Below are 26,998 nucleotides of genomic sequence, written 5' to 3' on the forward strand. Positions count from 1 at the left end.
TAGAGAGAGTACACTCCTACACGTGCCCGCTACTACAGATGCACCGGCAGCAGCCCGTACAGACACAAAGGCTGTGTGTTGTGTAGGAAATAACAACCTGTCAGCGAATATGAGTGAGGGTACAGACCAGCGGCTCCCGAACACCTGGTGAATGTGTTGCGTGTATCCCTCCTGACTCTAAATGACCTGTGGCGTACTCCTCTGTTACCATATTTACTTGCCCACCAGTACTACCGTGGCAGGGTGACCTTACACTGCATGGTGACTACTTTTCTGCTAGCTGTAAGATCCCAGGGAATTTATGGTTGAAGAAGTGAGTCATTAGGGAGCTTTAAAAGATTAGACAGATTTATGGATGATGATGATGGGTAGGTATGTTTTATAGAGGGACTGTCACGTGTAGATCTGGCGGCTTCTTCCAGATTCCTTTATTTTCTTATGTCTTGTGTTCTAACTGCGCATCAGAAGATATTATGTTCCCATTGTCAGTGTGTGGGAAGTATTATTAGAAAGAGATCACTGTCTTCTACCGGCCAGCCTTCGAATTACTGAGGCGATTGCACTGCCCTCTGGCGGCGGATGACTGAAATGAGAACATCGCCCGATATCGGCAAGTTTTGAATCGATATTGTGGTTTCAGTGATTTCGGGCGCCAGATTCCCCAACTGTTAAGTGGCGAGTACGGAAATTTCCTAATTGAATATCAAACGGGTAGTTATTTTAATTATTATTATTTTTTTTTTTTTTCTCGCGTCACCAGAAATATGATGTTAATATCACTTCCCTTGGATTCTCGTGTGTTTCTTTTTGTGCCGTCTTGGTGTGTTTGAGAATCACGGTTCACTATGTATGATTGGTAAAATATTTCGTGTATGTAGTTATATTGTCAAGCCTTGCGACGCCCAGCACACCAGAGGAGAGTAAAGACTGGGGCCGAATTCAGGAACTTTTCAGCGTCTTCTCTCGATTAACTTTAACAGGCACTACTGGATGTTATAAGGGCGTTCAAGGGTTCTTTCAAGATTGAAGGGATAGTTTAATAAGGCATCTACATCATCAGTCGACAAAGACACTCATGAGAACACTGTTTAACATTTATGTGGTCTTTGAAAACAGTCCTGATGAATACGAGTCCAGCAAAAAGAGTATTTGTTTTAATATTGCATCACTCCATGACCTAGCATTGCGCATCACTGTACAAAGTATCCTTGAAAATTCTTTCCTAAACTACACCTGTACACCAGTTTGGGAATCTCCGGTATAGACAAAGAAGTCCAGATAAATAACCCTTCTAACTTTTAAGATGAATAGAATGGATAAGTAAGCTGGTTGTGTGTGAGAACAATATTCACGGTCGGGACAAAGCAGTGGGGTTATAATAAGAGGGATTGGGCAGAGGAGGAAGCAAGCAGAGCACGGTAGGAAAGATTACACTGTCATTAGTTGAAAATAAGACTGATCAGAGATTATGTGTTATTGAGAGAGAGAGAGAGAGAGAGAGAGAGAGAGAGAGAGAGAGAGAGAGAGAGAGAGAGAGAGAGAGAGAGAGAGAGAGAGAGAGAGAGAGAGAGAGAGAGTTAAAACAATTCAAGATCAAGATCCGAGAAAATAAAAGACATGGCCTGACAAAGAAGAAAAAGAAGATAAAAAAGAAAGAAAGAAGGGGAAGTGATTGAGATTCACTTAGCGTCAGGAGGAGAGGAGGTTCACCGTCCACGTATAGCAGATACACGCTGGCAACACAACATTAGGGACGCATTAATTACAGTGCAAAAAAAAAAAAAAAAAGTTGGGCGATCAGATGGAAGACAAATGGTCACAACACAATACGAGGAGGAAAAGAACTCAGATGAAATAATTTTTAAAAGAGAGAATTGACTAACAGTGGACTTTTCCCTTATTTGTATCTATTGTCCCGCCTGACCCCTTTCTCGATCTACAGTAATGAGATAAAAACAGGAAAAAAATAGCCTTGGAATGGTAGAGAGCACGCATTTAGAGAAAAGAGTGAGCTATAACGCAAGTTTGGAGGTGTTTGTCATGTGTGCGCGAGTGAAACGAAGGTTTGAAGAAATAAGGGTGAGGAGGAGACAAGGGGAGAGACTCTACAGAAAAAAAGGAGTGAGGTATAGTGAAGTTTGGAGGCGTTTGTCGAGTGAAGCGAGGGTTTGACTCCTTCACTGCTAAACAAATTTTGCCTTCAATAGCTGCAACTCTTTTACACGCTCTTTTTGTGCTAACCTCTTGTAAACATTTCTGTAGCGTAATGAATATTACATTAACAACGTTTTATTTTTTTCTCACGTTTCTACGCAAACCATTTTTACAGTAGTAGGAAGGTTAACATAGGATGATCCTAGCAGTAAAAAGCTTAATTAAAGGGTTAACGGTGAGGAGGTGATAAAGGCAGCGAGTCTACAGTAAGGAAACAGTTTGGCAAGATTAGCAACTATATAGACAAGGTCCCCTCTTGGTGATGTCAGCCTGTGTCAGCATCGCTCCCCCCTTTCCACGCCCCTCCACCGAAGACCTCGGCACTCCTCGCTCTTTCCTCACTCTCTCCATCCACCTCTCTAAGCACTACGTTACATTCCACTTCTCTCACATGGCGTTCCATCTCATTACATCCTCTCATTTTACAATACTCACTCACTCACTCATTTACTCACTCACTCACATCACGGAACATTTAACTTGCTCACCTTACTCATACATATCAGAACATTCAACAACACACACTAACTCGCAAAACTAAAACACTCTATTCATTCATTCACTCATTCACTCACTTAATCACATATCTGTAAAATATACTCCTCTCTACCACACAACGGTACACATCACTCCCTCCCTCTCCAACACCACGTCACATGCCACTCTCGTCCTCCTACGCTCCGTCACATACCCGTATTACAACCTAACGCAATTTTGTGAAGGCAACAGGAAGTGGGTGGAGGATAAGAGAGGAAGGGGAGGAGGGAGAGGAGGAAGAAGAAGAGGAGGAGGAGGAGGAGGAGGAGGAGGAGGAGGAGGAGGAGGAGGAGGAGGAGGAGAGGAAGGCGACGATAGGAGTAGGAAGGAAGGAAATAAAAGGTGATGATGGTGATGGTGTGTGAAGGTGAAGAGAGTGATGATGGTGATGGATGTGATGGTGATGATGATGAAACAAGGTTGGGAATGCTTGTTTTTTAATATTATGGAGGTATTCTGTATAGTATATTCACTCTGTATTCGTTTTTATAAGTGTTATGTAAGAGAAAATTTGCTTTCAAACAGTTGCTCAGTGAAATGGACAAGCTTAGTTTGAGAGATACTACAATTCTGCCCTAGCCATGTGCAAACCCTGTATATATTGTGTAATTAAAAAAAAAAATAAATAAATAGAACAGTAGGTGATAATTATTGCAAAACCTTACTAGCATCATCTTCACCACCAACTACAAGGATCTCTATTTTCATCATCACCACAACCAGCAGATTATTGCAATACATCAATGCTATTATCCTCACCATCACCACCACCACCACCAATACCACAACCAGTAGATAATTGGAATACATCAGTGCTATCATCCTCACCACTACCACCACCTACCAACATCACCACCACCACCACAAACACCACCACCAAAACCATATGCAAATCATGTATCGTTTAGTTAGAAAAAAAAAAAAACTTGATAATTGCAAAACATCGCGACCATTACCCTCATCACTGCCACCTACCATTATCACCACCACCACCACCAGTACTATCGCCAGTGACAACAACAGGAGCAGTATCAGAAACAGCAACAACAACAACAACAACGCCACCACAAAGAAGAGATCGATGCTGAAGTGGTATAATTGCCTGACCTTCTCCTGCCAGGCGGTGTCAAGGGTCGCTGTCTCAAGGAGTGATGAAATAAGGCGAGGACAGACAGGCAGGAGGGCGATGTACGCACGGGGGCAGGAAGAGGGAGACGAGGCGAAGTGTGCCGTGAGAAAGAGAGGAGAGAGGGGCGGCTGAAGCGAGGGCGTGAGTGCAGCAGGGCAGGAAGGATGGGAGAAGGTAGGAAAGGAGAGGTGGAGGAAGCGATGGACGCTAGCATATCTACAGTACTAAAGAAGAGAATGGAGGAAAAGAATTTCACACAGGAGAAAGTGAAGTAAATGTATTACAATCTGTAATGTATCACAGAAAACCTAGAATACCATATAAAAGCAAAATAAACAGAAAACAGATAGATATATAGATGGATAGATAGATAAATAGATAGATAAGTATATAGAAAAGTGGGTAGGCAGGTAAACAGACAGGTAAATAATTATACAAATAAATAAACAGACTGCATGAGTGATATACTAGGAAAGTAGGAAAGAAGAAAAGAAAGAGAAATCTCACAATGGGAAGAACAACAACAACAAAGTTCTGGAAACGATGTGGAATAAAGGAAATGGAAGCATCAGGGGCAGGATGAGACTTGCAGGCCGGTGACGCGATGCACTCCGCTGAGACACGCAAACTTAGCGCCCACGGAGACACCCAACAAAACTTCGACGATGACGGGGACGACGAAGACGACGACAACAACAACAACAACAACAACAACAACAACAACAACAACAACAAAACAACAACAACAAACAAGAGAGTCCCGTCGAGGTGCGGAGTAAATAAGAAGGTAAAGTAATATTTGTGAACAGAAAAGTTCCTGGGCTAAAGGAGTGGAAGTACAAAAAAAAAAAAAAAAACAGAAAATGTACGAGAAAGAAGAGTAGGAGGAAGAAGAGAACATGTAACAGACTGCCATCCTTGAGTCATTGTCCATATCCTGCCTCCTCCGCACCCCCCACACGAGGCAGTGACCGGCAGAAGTAGCAGCACCAGCAGTAGGAGGAGGTCAGTCATCCTGATGTCCTCTGTTTTCCACCTTCCACCACGCAGTCTTTTTTTATCTCTTCTTTTCTGTCTTATATAATGCTATTTCATTAATACACAGAGTTCCCTTCCGGAATCCATCTTTTCTCCTATCAGCTGATAATAATTATAAACTGTGATGTCTTCAGATAGCCTATACTTTAATACTTCTGCAATCACCCAGTCCTCATTCGTCCCGCCTCCCATCGGGCTCACACCTAACCAACCCTTGACGCCATTCCACTTATTACAATGACTTATTATTGTGCTTCTATGCAGATATGTTAATTTGTTCCCAATGAGAATCTGCAGTCTTCATGCCTTAGCGCCTGGAGGTCCCTGCTACCTTGCTCCCTGCTGCCACCGCCCCGACTCTCTCTCTCTCTCTCTCTCTCTCTCTCTCTCTCTCTCTCTCTCTCTCTCTCTCTCTCTCTCTCTCTCTCTCTCTCTCTCTCTCTCTCTCTCTCTCTCTCTCTCTCTCTCTCTCTCTCTCTCTCTGTGTGTGTGTGTGTGTGTGTGTGTGTGTGTGTGTGAGTGATTTCCACGCAGTTCACTCCCACGGGCCATTCTTCATGGCTGCAACAATCACCAGCGTTTATAAATTGTAAGAGTATTATCGAGCGGCAATCTCTGTGGCCTCGTGACTGGCCATCGCCGCCGCTTTCGTCCTTGTTATCCGCATTCTGTTCGTCAGCCTCACATACGAGAAACGCCTTTTCAGTGACATCAGTGCAGCTCACACCACACACTCGCCTGACTGAAACTGCCGTGTGCAACATACACCTACGTGCCATTTCAAGGTCACTGTGACAACTGCTTCACAGGTTGTCATGTGTCCTCTAAAACTGATCGCTGTGGTGGCACTAGAGTAATAAAATTGATAAACCTTTAAAACATAGGAAGGAAATATGAGTGCCTATCACACTGGACGAATTTTGGATATTTGTAGGAAAACCGCCCGTCCGCCGGTATTCCCATTATACCTCTAACTGTATTACTTCCATATATGGAAAGTCAACTTCACCACTACCAATTCCATTACTTTGACGTTGTTGGCGCCGCTACTCCAACTCCCAGGCAGCAGGACCAGCGCCTCCACCTCGCCACGTGCACGTCCCGCCACGCTCACACCCCTCTCCTCCTCCACGTATTGGGTTCCAACACCTTAGTGCGCATCTTGAAAAGGTGTAGGGAGACCAAAGTACCGGCATGTTTTTATAGGGTTTGAGAGAGCACGACGGGCACTACTACTACTACTACTATTACTACTACTACTACTACTACTACTACTACTACCACCATCACCACCTTGGATACGTGTTAGTTTGATTTGATTCACTTCCACCACAGAAAGTGTGTTGCAATTCTCGTAATGAGCATTATGAGGTTAATTATAAGAAGTTCAGTTCACTAGTTCTCGTCCCTCTCCTCGACTGATTTCAATTTTCGTTATGTATTCATTCAAGTTTGTTAAATTCTTTTCCTCTTCTTTTTCGTGTTCTATAAGTTCTTGCTCTTTGCATGTACTCCTCCTCCTCCTCCTCCTCTGACTTTACTACTACTAGTACTACTACTACTACTACTACAACTACTACTACTCCTACTCCTACTCCATTTTAATGAAGGGATTCGTTAAACATAACCTTTTGATTTTTTCCCTTTTCTGCATGAGTAGCAGCGTGAGGAGGTAAGGCGGTGTAATGCTGAGGTGCGGTGCTTGATATAGACTCTGTTACCATGCGCGGTGTTTGGTGGCAGGTCAGCAATTCAACGTGGATCATAGGTCAGGGAGAGGCCACACGAGCCGCCCCTTACTAGTCACGCTCGCAGGAATATGAGAAAGTAAGAGCAGCATGCGGAAGATAAGGTGCAAGATGCCAGTGGGCCATTGCATACCAGCAATCCGTGTATAAAAGATAAGTGCTATTGAGAAAACTCTAATTATATTAAGCATGAGTGATGAAAACGCAAAACAGTGTATTTCAATTTTTACTTTCTTTTTTAGCCGAGCATGAACACTTTTCCATGCAGTTAAAATAGTTCACCGGTTTTCATCTTTTTTATTCATGCATTTCTTGTATCAGGTTAGAGTTTTCCTAATAGTACATATAAGAACATAAGAAGAACATAAAAAGTAAGGGAAGCTGCAAGAAGCCACCAGGCTTGCACGTGGCAGTCCCTGTATGAAATATACCTACCTCTTTCCACCTATCATCCCCATCCATAAACCCGTCTAATCTTCTCTTAAAGTTCCCTAATGTCTTAGCACTAACAACATGATTACTGAGTCTATATATCTGTCCACCCATCATCCATACTGACTCTACTTTAACAACCAAACTGTTGATTTTGTTACAGTCATCTACTACTTCATTTGAGAGCCAGTTGCTGCCATTCCTTTTTAAAACAAACTTATCGAGCTTGAACTCATTGCTTCTCATGCTATCCTGATTATAAACCCGATCTCGTATAAACCATCCTTGTTACATCCATCACGTCAACTCCGAGGGACACGGCAGTTACATCCCGTCACGTCTGGTACAAGACACAAGTAACGTGGTTTTGCTGATATGAGTAACAGTTCTGGAGCCACTATTGTCGGCTGTTCAGCTGGTCAGCTATTTATTTACGCGTGAAGAGAGTCGGCTATGGTGTCAAAAAATATGGAGAAAAGCCGTTTAGTTGCTGCTCCACCCCCACCAAAAAAAAAAAAAAGGACAGAAAAAAAAGTCTTCCATTATGCTATACTTTCTATTATGTAAAAAATTAGTGTAGGGTAGTGAAGTCAAACAACCTAGCAAGGACCTGTGAGGCTCTGGATGCTTGTATTCCTTTGTAACCTTTTGAAATAAAAAAAAAAAAAAAAAAAAAAAACATATCAACTTAGCTCTTCAAATGCAGTACATGATATTATAGGCAAAAGTTACACAATGATCCTACTTATAGCACCTTTTGGTTTCACATAAAAAAAAAAAAAACACACAATAAGGATTCAGATACTAAATGAGAAAGGAGAAATAAGAATGAGGCTCTACCTGTAAGAGCAATTTTGACTTTTGCTTGTAACGAAGGTAAGGAAATCTCCAGCAGCAGAGGAATACCAGCAATTATCCCAGGTGGTTGTGGGTGGGTGATTACAGGAGCGCGTGTGGTGGTGGTGACTGATGGAGGTGGATTGGTAGGGTTTTCTGTGTGGAATTAGGGTAAAGGCATGGAGTGAAGGTGCTGCAGAGAGAGAGAGAGAGAGAGAGAGAGAGAGAGAGAGAGAGAGAGAGAGAGAGAGAGAGAGAGAGAGAGAGAGAGAGAGAGAGAGAGAGAGAGAGAGAGAGAGAGAGAGAGAGAGAGAGAGAGAGAGAGAGAGAGAGAGATCCAACTTCCCAGATGAGAGAGAGAGAGAGAGAGAGAGAGAGAGAGAGAGAGAGAGAGAGAGAGAGAGAGAGAGAGAGAGAGAGAGAGAGAGAGAGAGAGAGAGAGAGAGAGAGAGAGAGAGAGAGAGAGAGAGAGAGAGATAGTAGTAGTAGTAGTAGTAGTAGTAGTAGTAGTAACAGTAGTAGTAGTAGTAGTAGTAGTAGTGGTAGTAGTAGTAGTAGTAGGAGTAGTAGTAGTAGTAGTAGTAGTAGTAGTAGTAGTAGTAGTAGTAGTAGAAGAAGTAGTAGAATTGGCTTGATATGTATACATTCGGAATAATAGTGATTGAAAAAGTGGTGGTGATAGTAGTAGTAGTGGTAGTAGTGGTATTATTATTATCATTATTATTATTATTATTATTATTATTATTATTAGTAGTAGTAGTAGTAGTAGTAGTAGTAGTAGTAGTAGTAGTAGTAGTAGTAGTAGTAGTAGTAGCAGCAGTATGAGCAGTTAGCTACGTGCACATAAGACAGTAGTGGTTGAAAGTAGTAGTAGTAGTAGTTGTTGTAGTTGTAGTAGTAGTAGTAATAGTAGTAGTAGTGGTAGTGGTAGTGGCTAGTTACATGTACACAAGAGAGAGTAGTGGTTGAAAGTAGTAGTAGTAGTAGTAGTAGTAGTAGTAGTAGTGGCTAGTTACACGTACATGAGATAGTAGTGTTGAAAGCATTAGTAGTAGTAGTAGTAGTAGTAGTCGTGGCTAGTTACGTGTACATGAGGAGTAATAGTGGTTGAAAGAAGTGGTCGTAAAGCTGCACGTAAATCAAGTTGATGACGAATGGACGCGCGAAGCAAAAAATTAGTGGCAAGCACTGACACGGGGCAATACCAGTCAGGGTTGGCACGGCGGGCAGTCATTGGAGTCCGTGTTGACAGAGAAAAGGGTGAAGCGTGGGAGGCAGGTGAGGGAGGTGATGGGAGGCTGGCGTGCCGGGTTATCCGAGCTCAGGTGTGGACGGCAGGTCGCTGTGGCCGGCCTGGGGAGAGACGCGACCATACCAGGTATTGATTATGCTGCCACTCCTATATACCACCAGCCCGCCATCACCACCACTTCATGCTGCCACCACTGCAACTAACACCACCACCATTACCACCACCACCACCACCACCACCACCACCACCTTCGTCACTATCAGGCCTCGTATACTTCTTTTACACAACTTACTCTTCACCCTTTGGCGCTAACAACTCCATCAGGCGACAAAATTTACGAGAGTAGTGCTGGGGCGGCGACTGCAGGTCATACAAGAGTAATGAGAGGGTGAGGCAAATTATGGTGAGGCCTCGGTACTTGCTTCTCGTGGAGCACGGTGCTCCTGGCCCGACAGCATCAGAGGTGACGAGTCGCGGCGACAACGCACCAATGGCTCGGCGTTTCGCGCTGTGACGTTGCAGCGCTACTAGCCAATCAATGGAGAGACGCAGCAGGGTATATAAGGCGCTCGAGAAAGAGACTTTCATTCATTTACAGACCTCGCAAAAAGGCGCTCCTGAGCAGCACAGCGGCGGAGGCGGTAGTGGGAGCCTTTGGCGGAGCAGCGACACGGAACATCGACGCTGCCACAAGAGCGCAGGTGTGACTAGCAACAGTTGTTATATGGACGCGTGGGCCAAGGCGGATCAGGCAAGGTTCGGCTCGGCAGTCCAGCGCGGAAGCCAGTGACAACAACTCTTCCACGAGCAACAAGTGTTTGCCGCCGCGGGTAAGTATCACATTCTTCTTCCTTACGTCCACCTCTTATCCGCCATGGATGGTGATGGCTAACTGGTGGCTCTGTTCCCGGCGACACATGTGGTATGGTTAAGACTTCTAAATGCAGTAACTGAAATCTTAAGAAGTTGTGGTGTGGCTTCTTTCCTCGGTCGCTGCTTATGCTGGTGACACACGTCGGGCAGAGTAGCGCCCCACCATCTTCAGCTTTCCTTCGCTCTCCTTAATACTGAGACAACACACTCAATCTTTACTTCCTTGCTCTCCTTAATACTGAGACAACACAGTCATTACTTCCTCCCCTCCTTAATACTAAGACAACACGCTCTGTCTTTAACAAGTCTCAGTGAGTCAGTTACACAGACAGTTCACTGGTGCTGCTGACCACGCTCGAATATTATTCATCACACAGCTGCTCCGTGACACTCCTTGTTAAGTTTGATATTCGGCCTTAACAGATAATGCACTCTTTGCACACACACATGGAAACTTTGCTGTTCGGAGGAAAGACTCTGATGTACAGATCTGAGGAACCGAGGCTCTCCAAAAAGTCCACCGCGCTCCGGGGCTCCGCCGTTAGCATAACTTATCTTGGTGACAGCGGGTGGCGAAAGTTAACTAATCACCTAAAATGACTAGATTTCATCTCTCATTGCTCATTAAGAGTGCTGCACCTCAGAAACAGAACATGGTCAAACACAAGTGACAGAGAAAAAAAAAAAAAACGGTGAATTCATTAACAGAGGATCTAAAAGTAACTGCCATGCAAAAAATTAGCTTTGTAGTTTATTTATTTATTTTCACAACTGATTTCATATCTTGTCAAATAAACAGACTCATCACCAAACTTGGATCAAGAGCAGGACGGTTGCGAGGCTTAGGCTCTGGGCTACAATGTGCACTGGCATCCCGCCCTGCCCCACCTGGCAAGGCTCTCACACACTAATTTTCTTTATACATGGATATTTGACAATTCTATCCTCATTATCTTTTGCCTGCGATGAAGAAAAAAAAAAAGACGAATCCAATCAAAATGCCAATTTGGGTAATTCAGTATAAAGGACGAAAGAAAATCCACTGTCTGTATTTTCTTTTATTATTCATGCATCAAGGACGCGCGTGTTATTTATGAGCACAACGCAAGAACGCCTTCAGACACTCACTGCTTTATCTCCTAATCACTGTAATTGGCCCTTCTTCGTATTTCTAAGGAAGGCAAGACGTATCCGCGGAGATTATATACATATAACAGTTTACACATAATTTACTACGTGAATTATCTTTTCTAACCATCATCTAACGTTATCAAGGTGCCCCGAGTGTTGCCGGCAGTTACTGCATCTGTTATCCTTATAATTACATGGTTGTGCGTCGGGCAAACGATAAATTCTAAGCGGTTCTCTCTCTCTCTCTCTCTCTCTCTCTCTCTCTCTCTCTCTCTCTCTCTCTCTCTCTCTCCTCTCTCTCTCTGTCTCTCTCTCTCTCTCGTTGAATTATTTTGCCTGGACTTGTTTGATAAATAAATGACACCAATAATAAACAAATGGGGAGGGTCACTGCGGCCTTGCGTCACTGATGTGCCTCACCTTCAGGCGAGGTTACATTGGCTGGAGATCTTGGAGGAGGGCACTTGTCACGCTTGAGACTGGTGCACAAAACTGATAAATTACCGACTACTTTTACTTACGAGTACTACAGTAGTATGGACTCCTGTGTTCCAGGGGCAAGAAGAATCCTTCACTTCGGCCACTTAGAACCTATATGAAGACTAAAAACTTTGTAAATATTTCGTCGTAAAAAAATTACGGTAAAGTATTTTCTTTTATACCATTTATAAATCACACTAAAAATCAACTTACAAAAATAGAATGATTATTCATTACAACTTTTTAAAGGTTTTGAAGACCCTAGTTTAATTTAAGTCTCCTTCTTGTAAACACATGCATATTACGTGGCTGCGACACCTGCTAATCCCATTGTTCACGTCTTGCGTCTTGCACTCCGCGCCAGACACTGCTGCAATACCTACCAAAGCGAGGGATTATCTTTTTGCGACACCTCCGCTATTCATACTTATATTGCGTGAGGTGCGGCGCGGGAAGAGAAGGTTATGTGTAATGTGAAAGCAGACCATTTATTTAAATAATTGCCATAACATTTTTATTTACTCACATGTAATTAATCTGTCCATACACTGTCAATCTCCCATCAGACCGGGTGTTCATCTTTGCACAAAAATAAAATAATAAACTAAAAAAATATATATATAAAAACTCACGCTTCAGTTTACACGTGGCTGGTTTGTTCCGCGGACACGACACACTTCGCTCACACTTGACACAGTTCCTCACGATTCTTTTCTGTGATTCATTCAGAGGCAAGGGTTGGCTGGCACCTTAAAGGGTTTCTGTCGACCTGCTTCTTATTCAGTCCCCCTCTTTGTTGTCTTTTAATACACGGAATGATAAAACTGTCCCTCAATAGCTCGATGAAGACTTAATAGTTTGCTTGTGAGGCGTTCCTCTCTCGTTTTGTAGTGTTAGTTCAATGGAATTATTCAAGACTCGAGATAAAAAAAATAAGGGAAGTGAAGAGCAAGTATAATCAGAACATAGCAAAAAATATTCCTGAAAACGAGTGAAATATATGTATGCTAAAAAAATTAATAAATAAATAAAAAAAAAGAATGTTTAGCTTTTCTGATTTTTTTCATTTCTTAGATTTTGTTTCTTTCCATTTTTTTTTTAAATTACTTACTCTCTCAGGCACGCCATGGTACTGGATACGTTCTCTCTCTCTCTCTCTCTCTCTCTCTCTCTCTCTCTCTCTCTCTCTCTCTCTCTCTCTCTCTCTCAGTACATATTTAAGGGTATAATACTCTTCACATTTTATTAACTTATCTGCCTATTTATTTATTTATTTATTTATTCGTTTAGTATTATTATTTTTTTTCGTGTCAAGGCGTCTAGCCAAGGGCACGAAAATGAGAAAAAGAGAAAGAGAGAAAAAAGCCTGTTTAATATGCTGCTTCCAAAAAGTAAATTATAGGCGGTGTCACTTGCATGATACTCTGATAAGCACTGACAGGCTTGGAACAACACCTCCCCTGCCTTATAATTTTCAGATTATATAACTACTTATATTTGTTCTCTTTGCTCTAGAACGGGACTTGCGTAGGTACCCTTTCCTCCTTTGTAATTATACCCATCAACATCATCCTAGTAATACCACGAAATGAAGTAGTAGTAGTAGTAGTAGTAGTAGTAGTGGTAGTAGCAGCAGCAACAGTAGTAGTAGTAGTAGCAGTAGTAGTAGTAGTAGTAGTAGTAGTAGTAGTAGTAGTAGTAGTAGTAGCAGTAGTAGTAGCAGCAGCAGCAGCAGCAGCAGCAGCAGCAGCAGCAGCAGCAGTAAATACGAAAAAGCGGAAAGGCAAATCTTGCCGAAACTTAATTAAACTAAATATTTTTCCCTATTTTTCTGTTTGTAATTCGAAAAGGAAAGAAAGAAAAAAAAAAGATGTAACCTTGTGTAAGTGTTTTCAACTTTTTGCTTTGCCAACCAGCATTAACGTAAATAAGGCAAGGAAATATACGTACACCAAGGGGAATAATAAAACTTTAGCGTCAGGTCTCGTGGGAGGTGTGCCGCTCTCTTCCGTCTCCCACGCCTGTGGGAGGTGGAAAGGGAGACACGAATGTGGGTGCATGGTTTAACTCGATTCCCCTCCCTCCCCCTCTCTCTCACTCACACACTCTCTCTCTCTCTCTCTCTCTCTCTCTCTCTCTCTCTCTCTCTCTCTCTCTCTGTCTGTCTGTCTCCCTCTCTCTCTCGTCATTCTTCGTCTTTCGTTCATATACGTAGTGCTTTGAATATTTTAGCGTTCATTTTCTTGCTTTTCATGCGAGCATTTTCTCTCATTTCTGTTTCGTTGCTTCTTTCAGTTATCCTTCTTATCCTTTCCTCCCTTTCTCTCTGCTCGTCTCTTTTCCTCTTTTCCTCCACCCAAAGTACTCCAGTTTATGTGCTTAGGCTGAGGAGTAACTACTACTACTACTGCTACTGCTGCTGCTACTACTACTACTGATACTATATTTTTGTCTTTTCTCGTCACCTTTTCCTTCACTTTCGTCCTCTGTTCTTGCATCTATTTCTTATCTTTATACAGAGATCATTATAGCATTGTATTATTCTCCGCTACGCCTGTGAATGCCTTATCTCCGAAACAAAGAAACGTAAGATGCGAAGATAAACATATATTTATTACCTAAACGTAAGCATACACATTCGTCCGTGACTAAATGACAGTATACAGCCGTTCACACAGAGACAAACACACATACAATACGTACACACATGAACATACGTACATACATCCGTACACAAACACACATTTAAACCCTACAATCTTTCATCTCCATCGTAAAACTGAATGAAAAATGAGACAGAAAAAAAAGGCAGTAACGTAATTGGCGCTTGTTATAAAAATGGCAGTGAAGAGTGTGATGGCGTAACATTCCCGCTGTTATGGGCGTGTGAGCGTCCGTGGGGCTATGGCGGACCTGCTGTGTGGCGCGTGATGGGCGTGATGCGTCGGTGGTGGGAGTGTGCTGTCGGCGTGACGAGTGTGTTGTGATCGTCTTGTGAATGTGCTATGGTGTGTGATGGGTTTGTTGTGGGCGTGATAAGTGTGTTACAGGGTAATCTGGCTGTGGTGTAGGTGTGTTGTGGGCGGTGTCAAGGGTGTTATGGGGATGCTGCGGCCGTGGGCGTGATGGTGATGTTGTGACATGTTGTGAGTGTTACAAGGTATTGAGGGTGTTGTGGAGTGTTGCAGGGTGTTGCAAGGATATGTGGGCGTGTTAAAAGCATTATAGGACAGATGGGCGTATCGTAATAGGTGGATGTCAATAGTTTCTTTTTCATGTAAATATATTTTTGTTCAAAATTGTTTAAAATAAACAACACCTAGTAGAGAGCTTTATAATGAGGAAGTAATTTGTGCTACAGCGTCACCCATGAAGTGAGTCTTTGTCCACGCCTCAAGGAAATGACACTTTCCCGCGGTGACCTCACAGCCCAGATGGTGACAGGCCTCCCCCCGCCTCGCCACAGCCATACACATTATGTTCCCAGCACATCAACACCACCAAGTGACGACCGGCCAGCGCATGGCTCTCGCCCCAAAAATGTCCTCCCACGCGGCTCCCTCATCAACACCAAACATTACATAAAGCTTCGGTGAAACTCGACTGGAGCGCCACTACTCTTTGACGGTGACAAAATATAGAGCATCCATTATGTACACTAATGACACCTGCGCAAAAATCACATATAAATTAAGACACATTTACCAAAGAGTTTTGATGAAATGAAAAGTCGGATCGTCGTATATTATGAATCCCTGTATCATTATACTCGTACACACACGCATACACACAAATATATATATATATATATATATATATATATATATATATATATATATATATATATATATATATATATATATATATATATATATATATATATATATATATATATATATATATATATCAAAGAAAAGTACGATTAACAAGTTTCTGTTAAAAGGAGGGAGGAGTATAGAGAGAGAGAGAGAGAGAGAGAGAGAGAGAGAGAGGAGAGAGAGAGAGAGAAGAGAGAGAGAGAGAGAGAGAGAGAGAGAGAGATTACTCAGCAGTGCCCCCGTCCATATCTTTACGAGAGTGCGTTTCAGCTTCCGCAGGTTATTGCAATCCCAATGGAAAACAAAAGCACTGGAATATGCAAAACCATACTATCAAAACATAATTATAAGTCAGTGACTCCCCTGGAGGCCATTTTTCATCCTCCGCTTGCGGGACGAGCCGTGCATGGGCGGGAACATAATTAATGATTCACACCTGCAATTTTCACAACTGATAATTACCAGCGAAGTGTCACGAGCTCCGCGATGGACACCACTGTTTATTCTCGCCGAACCTCGCCCCGTGAAAGATACGTGTCCGTGTCATTGGATTTTTTGCTGCCTGTAACCAAATACTACACGTTTCCCTCTAACTGATGACCCTTGCGTTAACCTTCCTTGGAGTGAGCACTTCAGAAGCCCCGGAACACACCCAAACACCCACACACCTCCCGTTCACACCCTGACACTCCCCTCCCGCGTCAACACATACATAGACGAATGGACCCAAGAGGGCACTTCTTCTTTATTTGTATCGAGCGTAATGTTTAATTCGATCAGCCAGTAAGAGGGAGTTTATTTGTCCCACATGAGGGACAAACAAAGAGAGTAGCGAGCAAAAGACGATTCACGCCCACGTTTCCCGCGCGACTTCTCCATTGTGAGGGAATGGGAAATTTCTGAAATTTCTGTTTCCGAGCCATAACACACTGGCGAGAAAACCTCTTAGGTGACAAACAGAGAGAGAGAGAGAGAGAGAGAGAGAGAGAGAGAGAGAGAGAGAGAGAGAGAGAGAGAGAGAGAGAGAGAGAGAGAGGAGAGAGAGAGAGAGAGAGAGGCGATGTAGCCATTTAATCTTATCCCGGAACAATAATTAATCACTTCCATAGCACCTCGTAATTGCTCCTGAGTTTCCCCTTTGATTACGCCACCAATTTTTGTCTAGCGTCACCGACAGGGCCTCGCAGGTGGTGAGGTTTACACCAGTAGTGCCTCCCGGTCCCACTCACCTCCCCGGCCCTGCCCTGGCGGTACGAGACGGCTTTGGATGGCAACGCCCCTCATCCTGCTGCCCTCACACAGTAGACAAAGCAAGAGAAGAGAAAAGTAGGGGGAAATTGTCAGGAACAAGAGAAAAAACGCTAGATTTGATGATACATAGTGAACACACACACTCACACACAGACACACACACACACACACACACACACACACACACACACACACACACACACACACACACCGTCACTAACAAGTAGACACGCAAAGCTTCCGTTTTTATTCTTCGAGCGACACCAGCCTTGCGAGGAGAGAATCCATGACTCTTTATGGAGCTATTTATGGCACGGCTGATGTCCTGGCAACACCCCCCTTCCCCTCTACACACACCATCGACCCTCGCCCGCTCCTCTCGCGGTAATGAGCCTCACGCAGCGGCTTTTCTTAGGGGTTAATTTGTCCCCGCCACAGCCTCCCTTGTCCACTCCGCTGCTCGCTATTAGGTAAGCACGGTCCGGCCGAGGTCCTGGGTGCGGAGGTGGCGGCGGTGGTGGCGGGTGGCGGCGGCGAGGACAGGGATAGCATGGCCGATATATTGACCGTCCCAGGCTGGTAATCACATCATGCGAGGCCCGCCCAAGTGAACCTTAGCGAGAAAGGAACAGTTTTCACGAGATACCCGCCCCTTGCTTGTCCCAGGTGGTTATTCTGGCGAGGGGTTTTCAAAAAAGCTGAACTCTCTCCTATTTGTACCTGGGGAAGGTGTCACAGATCTCTCATGCACTCCACAATGCCGCGTTTTTTTTTTTTTTTTTTGTTCAATGGCTTCACTCTAATATACGAACATGAATGTGACTTAAACTCTTTCAAGTGGGAGATTTCAAGACACTTCTCTAATTTTAGATTACCCTTTTGGCTCCTCTTTAGGGACTGTCACTTTTCTGCCCTTTTGTAACCCTTGGACAGAATATTTCTTACATGAAAAAAAAAAATTAAATAAAAATCTTAGAAAAACAATCAAACAAACGCGGAATTCCTAAAGGGTAGTCAGGAGAAGGAAATATATTTTTCACCAAGACATTTTGCTTTCATCATTTCTATTGCTTTGGTCATCCCTTTTTAATATTCAGAGCCATTGTAAGGATTTCTTTGTAAGGACACGCTCAGATATGGGACATAATAGGAGGGTGATTGTGTGTCTTTTCTGAGTTATAGAGCTATTCAAGTAGCTATAGTAAAGCAACAAGTGTCTAAAAAACTGCATATGAATATAAGAAAAGAAAGTATGTAGCAATAGAGGAGTTAATTAAGAAGACGAGAGGGCCTTTATAATAACAGTGATACACACTTTCTCGTCACGGCCACCTTGCTCACCACATCCCTCACCATAGCGGGTTATCAACAAGACATTTAGATGCCAAACGTCCATAAGTTAATTGGCTGATACGAGAAAATGTTCCGCTTCATAGAGAAGGCAACAATTCATTCTCATTCATTTAATAAACAATGATCTAATAAACAAGGCCACGTGGAAGGCCATTCTCGTTCCACGACTAATAAGAGCAAATTACTGAAGGACGCAATTTGTGTAAAAATAAAGAAGGAAAAATGAATGAATGTTTACATAGAGAGGTTAATTTAGAGAGAGAGAGAGAGAGAGAGAGAGAGAGAGAGAGAGAGAGAGAGAGAGAGAGAGAGAGAGAGAGAGAGAGAGAGAGAGAGAGAGAGAGAGAGAGAGGAGAGAGAGAGAGAGGAGATGAGGAGAGAGAGAGGAGAGAGAGAGAGAGAAATTTCTAAGATACCTGACATACAGACACCAAGAAAATATTATACACAATGTGTGTGTGTGTGTGTGTGTGTGTGTGTGTGTGTGTGTGTGTGTGTGTGTGTGCGTGTGTGCGTGTGTGTGTGTGTGTGCGTGTGTTATGGCTTCAGCAAGGTCAGATAGACACAATAAAGCATAAGCAAATCGTCGGTGACTGTAGAACATTGTCCTTAATTTAACTTATTATGAACACTATTACTAATTATCCTATCTACCTACCTACCCATTTATTTATATCAATCACTCTATCTATTTTATCTAATCCATCTATCAAAGCGCCGTGCCCCCTATAGACGTTACCGATCACGGAATGCCGTCGGAATCTTCCTATCTTCTCTCACTTGCAACACATGTCCAGCCTTATTCCCATGTCTCTGGCCTTACTAGTCCATCCAAACACTTCTCTCTCTGCTTGCATTTTGCGCTGCTACCAGGAATTCTTGTGTTAAACTACGGATATCTCTCTTTTCTTTACCTACAGTATGTCCTAAAAAAATCTCATCTGTCTGTTTACTAATTCGTATCGTGCAAATGATAATGATGGTGATGATAATGATGATAATAATAATAATAATAGTAATAATAATGATAAAAATTAATAATCTATCTATGTCTATATACCAGGCCGCAATCCCTACGAGGTGTCCCAGACAAAACACCACACAGGCGTATTATACACACTAATAATAATAATAATAATAATAATAATAATAATAATAATAATAATAATAATAATAATAATAATAATAATAACGTTAATAATATCAATGTGGTGGTGATGGTGATTATGATGTTTTGCTTCACATAACTACATCAAATAAAACACCTAAGAATGATTATAATTAAAGAAAAAAAAAAAAAAAAAAAAAAAAGGCATGACGCAAGAGCTGTGTGCTGCCGAGCTTGAAAGACCCCCGAGTTTTGATCCTCTGCCCGGGCCGCCTGAATGGCCACACAAAGAAGCTTCACATCTCACTGGCTGCAACAATTATCTTCCCCGCCCTCGTGCTTCTTCTCGCGAGTGTTTTATATATGTGCGTAGGGGATAAAAAAAAAAAAAAAAATAAATAAATAAAAATAAATAAATAAATAAAAGTGACTGACTCAAGAGAACGTATTTCAAGGTGAACCATCAGTACTTCAACTCTGTTTAGTAATATTTTGTACCTAACTGCTTTTTTCTTCTACTACTACTACTACTACTACTACTACTACTACTACTACTACTACTACTACTCGTACTATCAACTGCTCTTCAAATTTACATCTAGGTTGCGTAAAATGACATTCTTAATTCTCTCTCTCTCTCTCTCTCTCTCTCTCTCTCTCTCTCTCTCTCTCTCTCTCTCTCTCTCTCTCTCTCCCTCAGAGGTGACATTCTCCATTCTCTAATACGCTGTACTACATGGAATATGGTAGTTTTACTGCGAACTGTGAAACACGTAAACTCGTATTGTGTTTTATACCCACAGTTAACGCCATCCCCACTGCCATCATTCCTACCCTTCTCCACCGCTACCACCACCACCATCATTTCGACCATCTTTCAGTTATCATCAATGTAACCACTATCATCTCCCACCGTCTCCACCACCATCATTATCTTTACTATCACTACTACCACCATTTTACGAGGATGAAACACACCTCCCGCGAGAAGAGTGTGCATTTATTTAAAAGTAGAATCTTGTCAATACATCATAGTCCTGAGCAATGCCAGAAGACATCTTGCCACAGTGTCTGAGCCTCCCACTCCTGCGCCTGCCACCGCGACCACAGGCAAGCAGAGAGAGCAGCCGCTCTTCTTCCTGTTACGACTGGTAGACCAATGACGCGAGAAGGTTCAGGGATATCGCGCACACTACGTCCTTGGTGCCCCACGTGACTCTGTTCGTCGCAGGCATGTTGACAATAAGGCAAGGAATCTCGAGAATCAGCATAGCGCGCAGCCGAGTGAGACAACAACATTCCCTGAACCTCACCGCCCTCACTGCCCTCGCCGCCAAAAGTATTCGCAGCGTGTGAGACAAGACGTGACCACTGAGAAGAATAACAAGGCACGACACATATTCCAGCTCAACTGAGGAGAATAACAAGGCACAACACATAATTCCAGCTCACTCCATGTTGATTACTGCAGTTTATTCCAAGTGTGCCTTCATCTTTACATATTTACATGAATACTTTAACACCCAGACAGACGAGTATCAACGAAGCACTGATATAAAAATTTCTAGACTGGCACATCATTCTTGCAGCTCTTGAACAATCACATGGCATTCTTTGTAGTAACATGGAACGGAGATTGGCAAAATAATATGTACAACGTAGAATATCACAAAACCTTCTCGCTATTGTCAAAAATCTCACAATAGAAGAGTTCAGAAAAAGCGTGGGTGTAATTTTCAAGCCTGTTATACTCCGTGTGTCAAGGCGAGTTTAGTCACAGGGATGCAGAAGATACAGTACAGTACGGCGGCAGATATAAGATACTGACAAACCATCGCATTGCCTAAATAAATTTCCTATTTGTCTATCTACTTATCTATCTATTTATATGTCTACCTATATTTCATCTATCTACCTAACTACCTGTCTATCAATCTATCTACCGTCTATCTACCTACGTATCTATCTTCCAAAATTGAGATGTTGCTCCCGCCTCTGCGCACCTCTGAACTTAACCAGCTGACGACTAGGAAGGAAGTGAAAGGTGACCACCTCTTCTTCAGTCACACCACTGGCCAGGCGCACTCAGGGGCCGCGGCAGCCTGGGAACGAGCAAGAGCGTCAGGAGGCTGATGTCAGCGATAGACTCAGGAGGTCATAGTGAGCATAGTGAGACTCTGGCACCACCACCACCACTACCACCAACATCATCACCTGGACATGACTCCCTTGCTCACGTTGCCGCGCGATGACTGCTGTGACCTGTCTGTCCTGAAGGGCGGTGACAGGTCCTGATTTATTGATGGTGTGTGTGTGTGTGTGTGTGTGTGTGTGTGTGTGTGTGTGTGTGTGTGTGTGTGTGTCATTCTGTTGTGCATCCGTATGTGGGAAGGCACTTTATGACTGAGAGCATAACTGTAACAGCGGCATTTTTTACGGAACATTACAAAAAAGGTTTTATTTCAGCAAATGTCAAGTTGGGCCAACACGCCTCGTAATTATTTCAGGGACGTGCCATCTGGTGGCCCTCATGGTGGCCCTCCCTCCCACCAGTGCTGCCCCTTTAGTATTGGCACCCACGCCTTTCCTCTGCAATTTCTTTGTTTTTTTCCACATATTTCTTTCTATTACTCTATACCCTATGCCTAATTCAGCGGAGACTGGCCACTGCAGCTCACTAATATCTATCAGTATTAACATCCACCCTTCAGGGAGAGGTCTTGTCAACCACGGTTTTCTCTTTTGCACATGTAATTTAAAATTTGATGCTGCGTCTTGGTTTCATGAAACGTTTCCTGATAACTGGATAACAGATCTTCAAAGCAAAAACAACTCATCATTGTGGGAGTTTCACACGTTTCTTAAAGAAGCTTCGAAACGGTAAGGGAAATATGAGCAGTGCCTCCATTTTTTTCAATGAAGTTACGTCGTTGACAGCTTGTCAGTGATAGATGCAAGATATAAGCAGATGCCATAAGTGCCACTTTCTTTTGGGTGCTGCTGCAATTCCAAATTTAGTATCATCCCACTGGTAAAGTCTGACAAGTACACATTCCAACCAGTGTGGCACATTGTACTAAATTTAAACACTTTTTGTTGAATAAGTCAAACAAGGAAGTCTTTTGCTTCACTGGCAGCAAAAAAAAAAAAAAAAAAAAAGAAAAAAAGATGCTCCCATCAGCTTCACTCGAGTGGAATAATTTGGTATCGGCGAACAAGTCACCGGGATCATGTAGGGATAATGTGTCCCGTCACCACGTTATCTGTAGATAGAGGTGACAATTCTTTATGGATTTTTTTTTGCCCTTTTAGGTAAACAACATTACCGATCCCATCTAAAAACAAATGTTAAAGGAAAGAAACGAAATGACTAACTCATAACATACAAAACTCAGATTACGGAGGCTCAAAAATTTTCTAGTGTAAAAATCACGACAAAAAACTACAGCTTCACTTCCAAACAAATCCTCTGCTGCTAATCTACAGGTGCGTCTCTGGCCGTGCAGCAATACCCAAGTGACGAAACCTCACAAGTTAGATTGGAAAGAAATAGTAAGAAACAGGTATTCAAATAGAGTGGTGGGTGGGTGAAAGAGACGCAGTAATCAGGTTCTTAGTGCAGAGTCAATAAGGAGGACTAACAAAGGACTAGATAAATTTACGGATAGGGATGTGGGATGAAAATAAGTAGGCATGTTTTATACAGGGACTACCATGTATAGGACTGATGGCTTCTTACAGTGCTTATGCACAACTGCAGGTGCGTTCAGTGGCTTACACACAGATGTCACCAACCCACCAGCAGCGACAGGGAGTACACAACGCCTCCACACGAGCCCCTCACAGCCAACGCCCTCTCCTTCTTGCCAACCTTTCACAATACGAGGAAAATGTTGATGATTAATAATGTTACGATGGAGGCATACATTAACTGTCCTGATAAAACAAGAACACTAAATTGGATTACTATGTTTAGTAGACAGTAAGCTGGAAGGGGGGCGGATGGTGCTGGGAGGGGGAGGGGGAGGAGAAGGATAGGGAAAGGCGTTGGCGTTTCTCTGAAGGTTGGTAAGTAGGCGATCATGATAATGGACAGGTAATATGAAACGCGGCACGGGCAGGTGTGAGGGTACCGGTTAGCGACGCCCAGAGAGAGAGAGAGAGAGAGAGAGAGAGAGAGAGAGAGAGAGAGAGAGAGAGAGAGAGAGAGAGAGAGAGAGAGAGAGAGAGAGAGAGAGATATTCCTGCCTCCATCCGACTTATGTTTCTCATCACCACCATAAGACCATTGTTAGAGAAGCAAATTCGCCCTAAACACTTGCCTAACCAATCTCTTATGGGCGAGGTGGAAGAAGCATTTGATTTCTCTCTCTCTCTCTCTCTCTCTCTCTCTCTCTCTCTCTCTCTCTCTCTCTCTCTCTCTCTCTCTCTCTCTCTCTCTTTCTTTCTCTATTTTTTTTTTTCCGCGGCCTGTTGTTCTATTCTTAGAATCACAGGACTCGCTGCGTCATGTGGACAAAATCTTATCAGGATCCTACGCTTGACTGATCCCAAGAAGCAATTGAATGGTTGCTTGTTTCTTTTTTGATTTATTGGCACTCATTGATGGCTTCCATTTTCTTCCCATGAGTTTGTAGTAGTGGGGGTACTGGTGGCGGTAGTAGTAGTAGTAGTAGTAGTAGTAGTAGTAGTAGTAGTAGTAGTAGTGTTTTGGTGTGAGTACTTGGGTTTATATGTTAATTTATCTGCCTCTCTGCCTTCCTCTGGTTTATTTGTGCCGCTGAAAAACACGCACATTAAAAGCTCTTAGGTTTTGAACTGGACTGACTGACTGACTGACTCTCTCTCTCTCTCTCTCTCTCTCTCTCTCTCTCTCTCTCTCTCTCTCTCTCTCTCTCTCTCTCTCTCTCTCTCTCTCTCTCTCTTTCTTTCTTTCTTTGTAATAATGATGCCACATTCTGTCTACGTATTCTGATAATCTTCATCTTGACATCATCCATGCTAATAAACCAGTATTATTTTCTTTATAACCTCACCGTTAACTTGCTGACTGCTAAGCCTTGAATGCCAGACACTAAGTTTTGAGACGGCAGAAGAGACTGGAAGAGGGGGGAGGTGGGGGAGAAAGGATGGGGAAGGTAGGCACGCGCTGTTGTGTTATTGGCTAAAGTTTTCCGAGTTATTCTGAACATCGGACCTGTCAGTTGCCATAAGATGCTTCTGTCAATGGTTACTGATCAAAGAGGAAGAAGCTTGCATTATTTACCTCTTAAAGTCTCCTCTCCAGCCTCCTCCCCCCAATTCCTCTTCTCCCTCCTCTTCCTGTCTCTTTCTTTTCCTCCTCCTCCGCCACGCCACGCCACGCCACGCCGCCACTGCCGTACCTTCACTACTTTCAAAATGGTATAGATGAAGTTACACGGATTTTTAAGGATCTTTTTACTGTTCTAGTGACATATTAAAAAAAATTGTACATTATCAACGGGAGATCCACACTTCAGAACCTGGCTAATCAGCTCTGTGGCCTTGGAAAGTAGTCAGGGTGAGGGAGCAAAGCGTGTCTGACTATGGGCCTCATTTCTGTTTTAGACAATGTTTCCTCGTCTCCCTCTAATTTTAAATAGACCATAGTGGAAGTGTTTTGGGGTTTTATAGGGCACTTTCATGATTCTAGTGATCATTCAACAAAGATTCTACATCATCAACGATAAATTACCCATGTGACTGATCATCTGCATATACTTTGAAAATACGTGTACTGGTGATGAGAGAACAAAGCGTTTAAGAGCACAAGCTTGAACGAGCTGAGCGGCGGCGACAAGCTGAGTCTGTGAAGCGGTGTCGTGTTTTCCGAGGAGAACATGTTTGTGATTACTTCGTCAGGAGAGAGAGAGAGAGAGAGAGAGAGAGAGAGAGAGAGAGAGAGAGAGAGAGAGAGAGAGAGAGAGAGAGAGAGTGCAGAAAGATACATAATGATGCATAAAATAATTACGGTTTAGTCTGTCTCAGATTCTGATGCACACATAATCCTTTATAACAAATGAGGGAGAAAAGCAGTCTCATGAAGCTCTCGTTCCTTGTATGACTCGCTAGTAAAATGAAACGAAAAATCTGAGTAGATCTCTCTCTCTCTCTCTCTCTCTCTCTCTCTCTCTGTGTGTGTGTGTGTGTGTGTGTGTGTGTGTGTGTGTTTACAGTACGTGCACGCGCGCGAACATCTCTTGTCTCTGTGCTATTCCCTGTCCTACCTCCTCCTTCATTTCCTTACCCTCTCCCTCCCTCCCTCCATCCATCCATCCAACCCTCTCCTCCTCCATTCCTCCTCCTCTCTCCCTCCCTCCCTCCCTCCCATTCACTTCCCAGAAATGCCTGGTGCCCATTAAACAAATTAGGTGGAGACTTCACAACATAATGATTTTTCTCTCTAGTCTTGATGGGAGTGACATTACGCGCTGGATTTTCAGATCATTAAGAGAAGCAAGAAAAGGGAAGCTGAGATGTCAAAAGTATATGCATGTTAGGAGCATAATTAATCTGAGGAGTTTTAACCATTTCTATGACAAGTATTGTACTATTAACGTAGTTATTCCCACGTAACTACATAAGTAGTGAATGCTGAAGTTACTTATGTATAAAGGAAAACAAGAAAGGCCAAGTAATTACGGAGAAAAATGCAAAAATACAAAATGAAATCGTCATCCAAACACTTTCTCGTGTTCTTATGGCGTCGCTGAGGGGGCTGAAGGATAAGGGGGGATAAGAGTGTCCTGCTGCACACGTTTAAGAAAGGAAGGATCTACATTGCTACCCTATATATTGATTAATAGTAATACTTTTTTTTCAATTTCTGCATGATGGTTCTGTTGGTAAAGGCGTGTGTGCATATCAATATTTGTTGTTTTATCATGTAAAAATTTACATGTTAGCTGACAAAATATTCCCCCCCTCTCTCTCTCTCTCTCTCTCTCTCTCTCTCTCTCTCTCTGTGGTTCTATTGGTGACGAAGAAAGGTTTGCATGTTAATATTTTTTTTTTTAGTTATCTATTAAGAACCTCAGAAAATAAGAGAACCTGCAAGAAGCCATCAGGCATACACGCAGCAGTCCCTGTATGAAATACATCTACCTATTTTCACCTATCATCCTCAAGTCATACCTCAGTGAAATAAGGGAAAAAATGTGGTAAACTTTCCAGCTCATCATCGTTATTTCGTATTTCATCATTTCAACTCGAGTGTCACCTCAGTTTCTCCAATGTTAATGAATCCTGAGTGCAAAAAACGACGTTCGAATATGGCAAGAACCACATTTTAAAACTGACTTTTCTTAACAATTTTCAAAAGATAGATGATTAGTTAAGTTCCAATGAGTATTTCTTTTTCACTGATGGCGCAGAAACCTTGTTAAACTACCACTAAAATCATGAAAGCCCCATTGAAAATATCCTCTATCCTTCCACAGCAATAACATCAAGATAAATCATACAATCCTCCAAGATCGAGAGTACAGGGAAAAAAGAAAGAAAGAAAGGAAGAAAGAAAGAGTCTGGCCGCGTTACCTTCCAGTAGTACAAGTGCATGAAATCAAAATAAGCACTTCTGAATCATCTTTGAAAATGAACACAACATGATTCCAGACAGACCAGTCATCAAAGTTTGAGGTGTGTGTGTGTGTGTGTGGGCCGTGTTGATAGCTGCGAGACACGAACACACACACACACACACACACACACACCTATATATAGTGTTGGAGGAGCAATCTGGCGGGCCCTTTATGATGTGTTCTGATTCTTCCCCCG

At 42.8% G+C, this 26,998-nt stretch overlaps 2 protein-coding genes across 7 annotated transcripts in view; one reads left to right on the plus strand and one right to left on the minus strand.

The window, feature by feature from the left end:
- The window catches only part of LOC135104149 (uncharacterized), a 156,874-nt gene that overhangs the window by 109,548 nt on the left and 20,328 nt on the right, over positions 1–26,998 (minus strand). The window lies entirely within an intron of this gene.
- Positions 9,773–26,998, plus strand: part of LOC135104181 (uncharacterized) — a 33,783-nt gene continuing 16,557 nt past the window's right edge. Inside the window, exon 1 of one of the 2 annotated variants that reach the window (XM_064011293.1) lies at positions 9,773–10,017. The gene's annotated coding sequence lies outside the window, so the exon portion shown is untranslated. The remainder of the gene's footprint in view (positions 10,018–26,998) is intronic. The other variant, XM_064011285.1, reaches the window with a different exon arrangement.

Source organism: Scylla paramamosain, chromosome 1 (genome assembly GCF_035594125.1).
Source record: "Scylla paramamosain isolate STU-SP2022 chromosome 1, ASM3559412v1, whole genome shotgun sequence".
NCBI classification, from domain to species: Eukaryota; Metazoa; Arthropoda; class Malacostraca; order Decapoda; family Portunidae; genus Scylla; species Scylla paramamosain.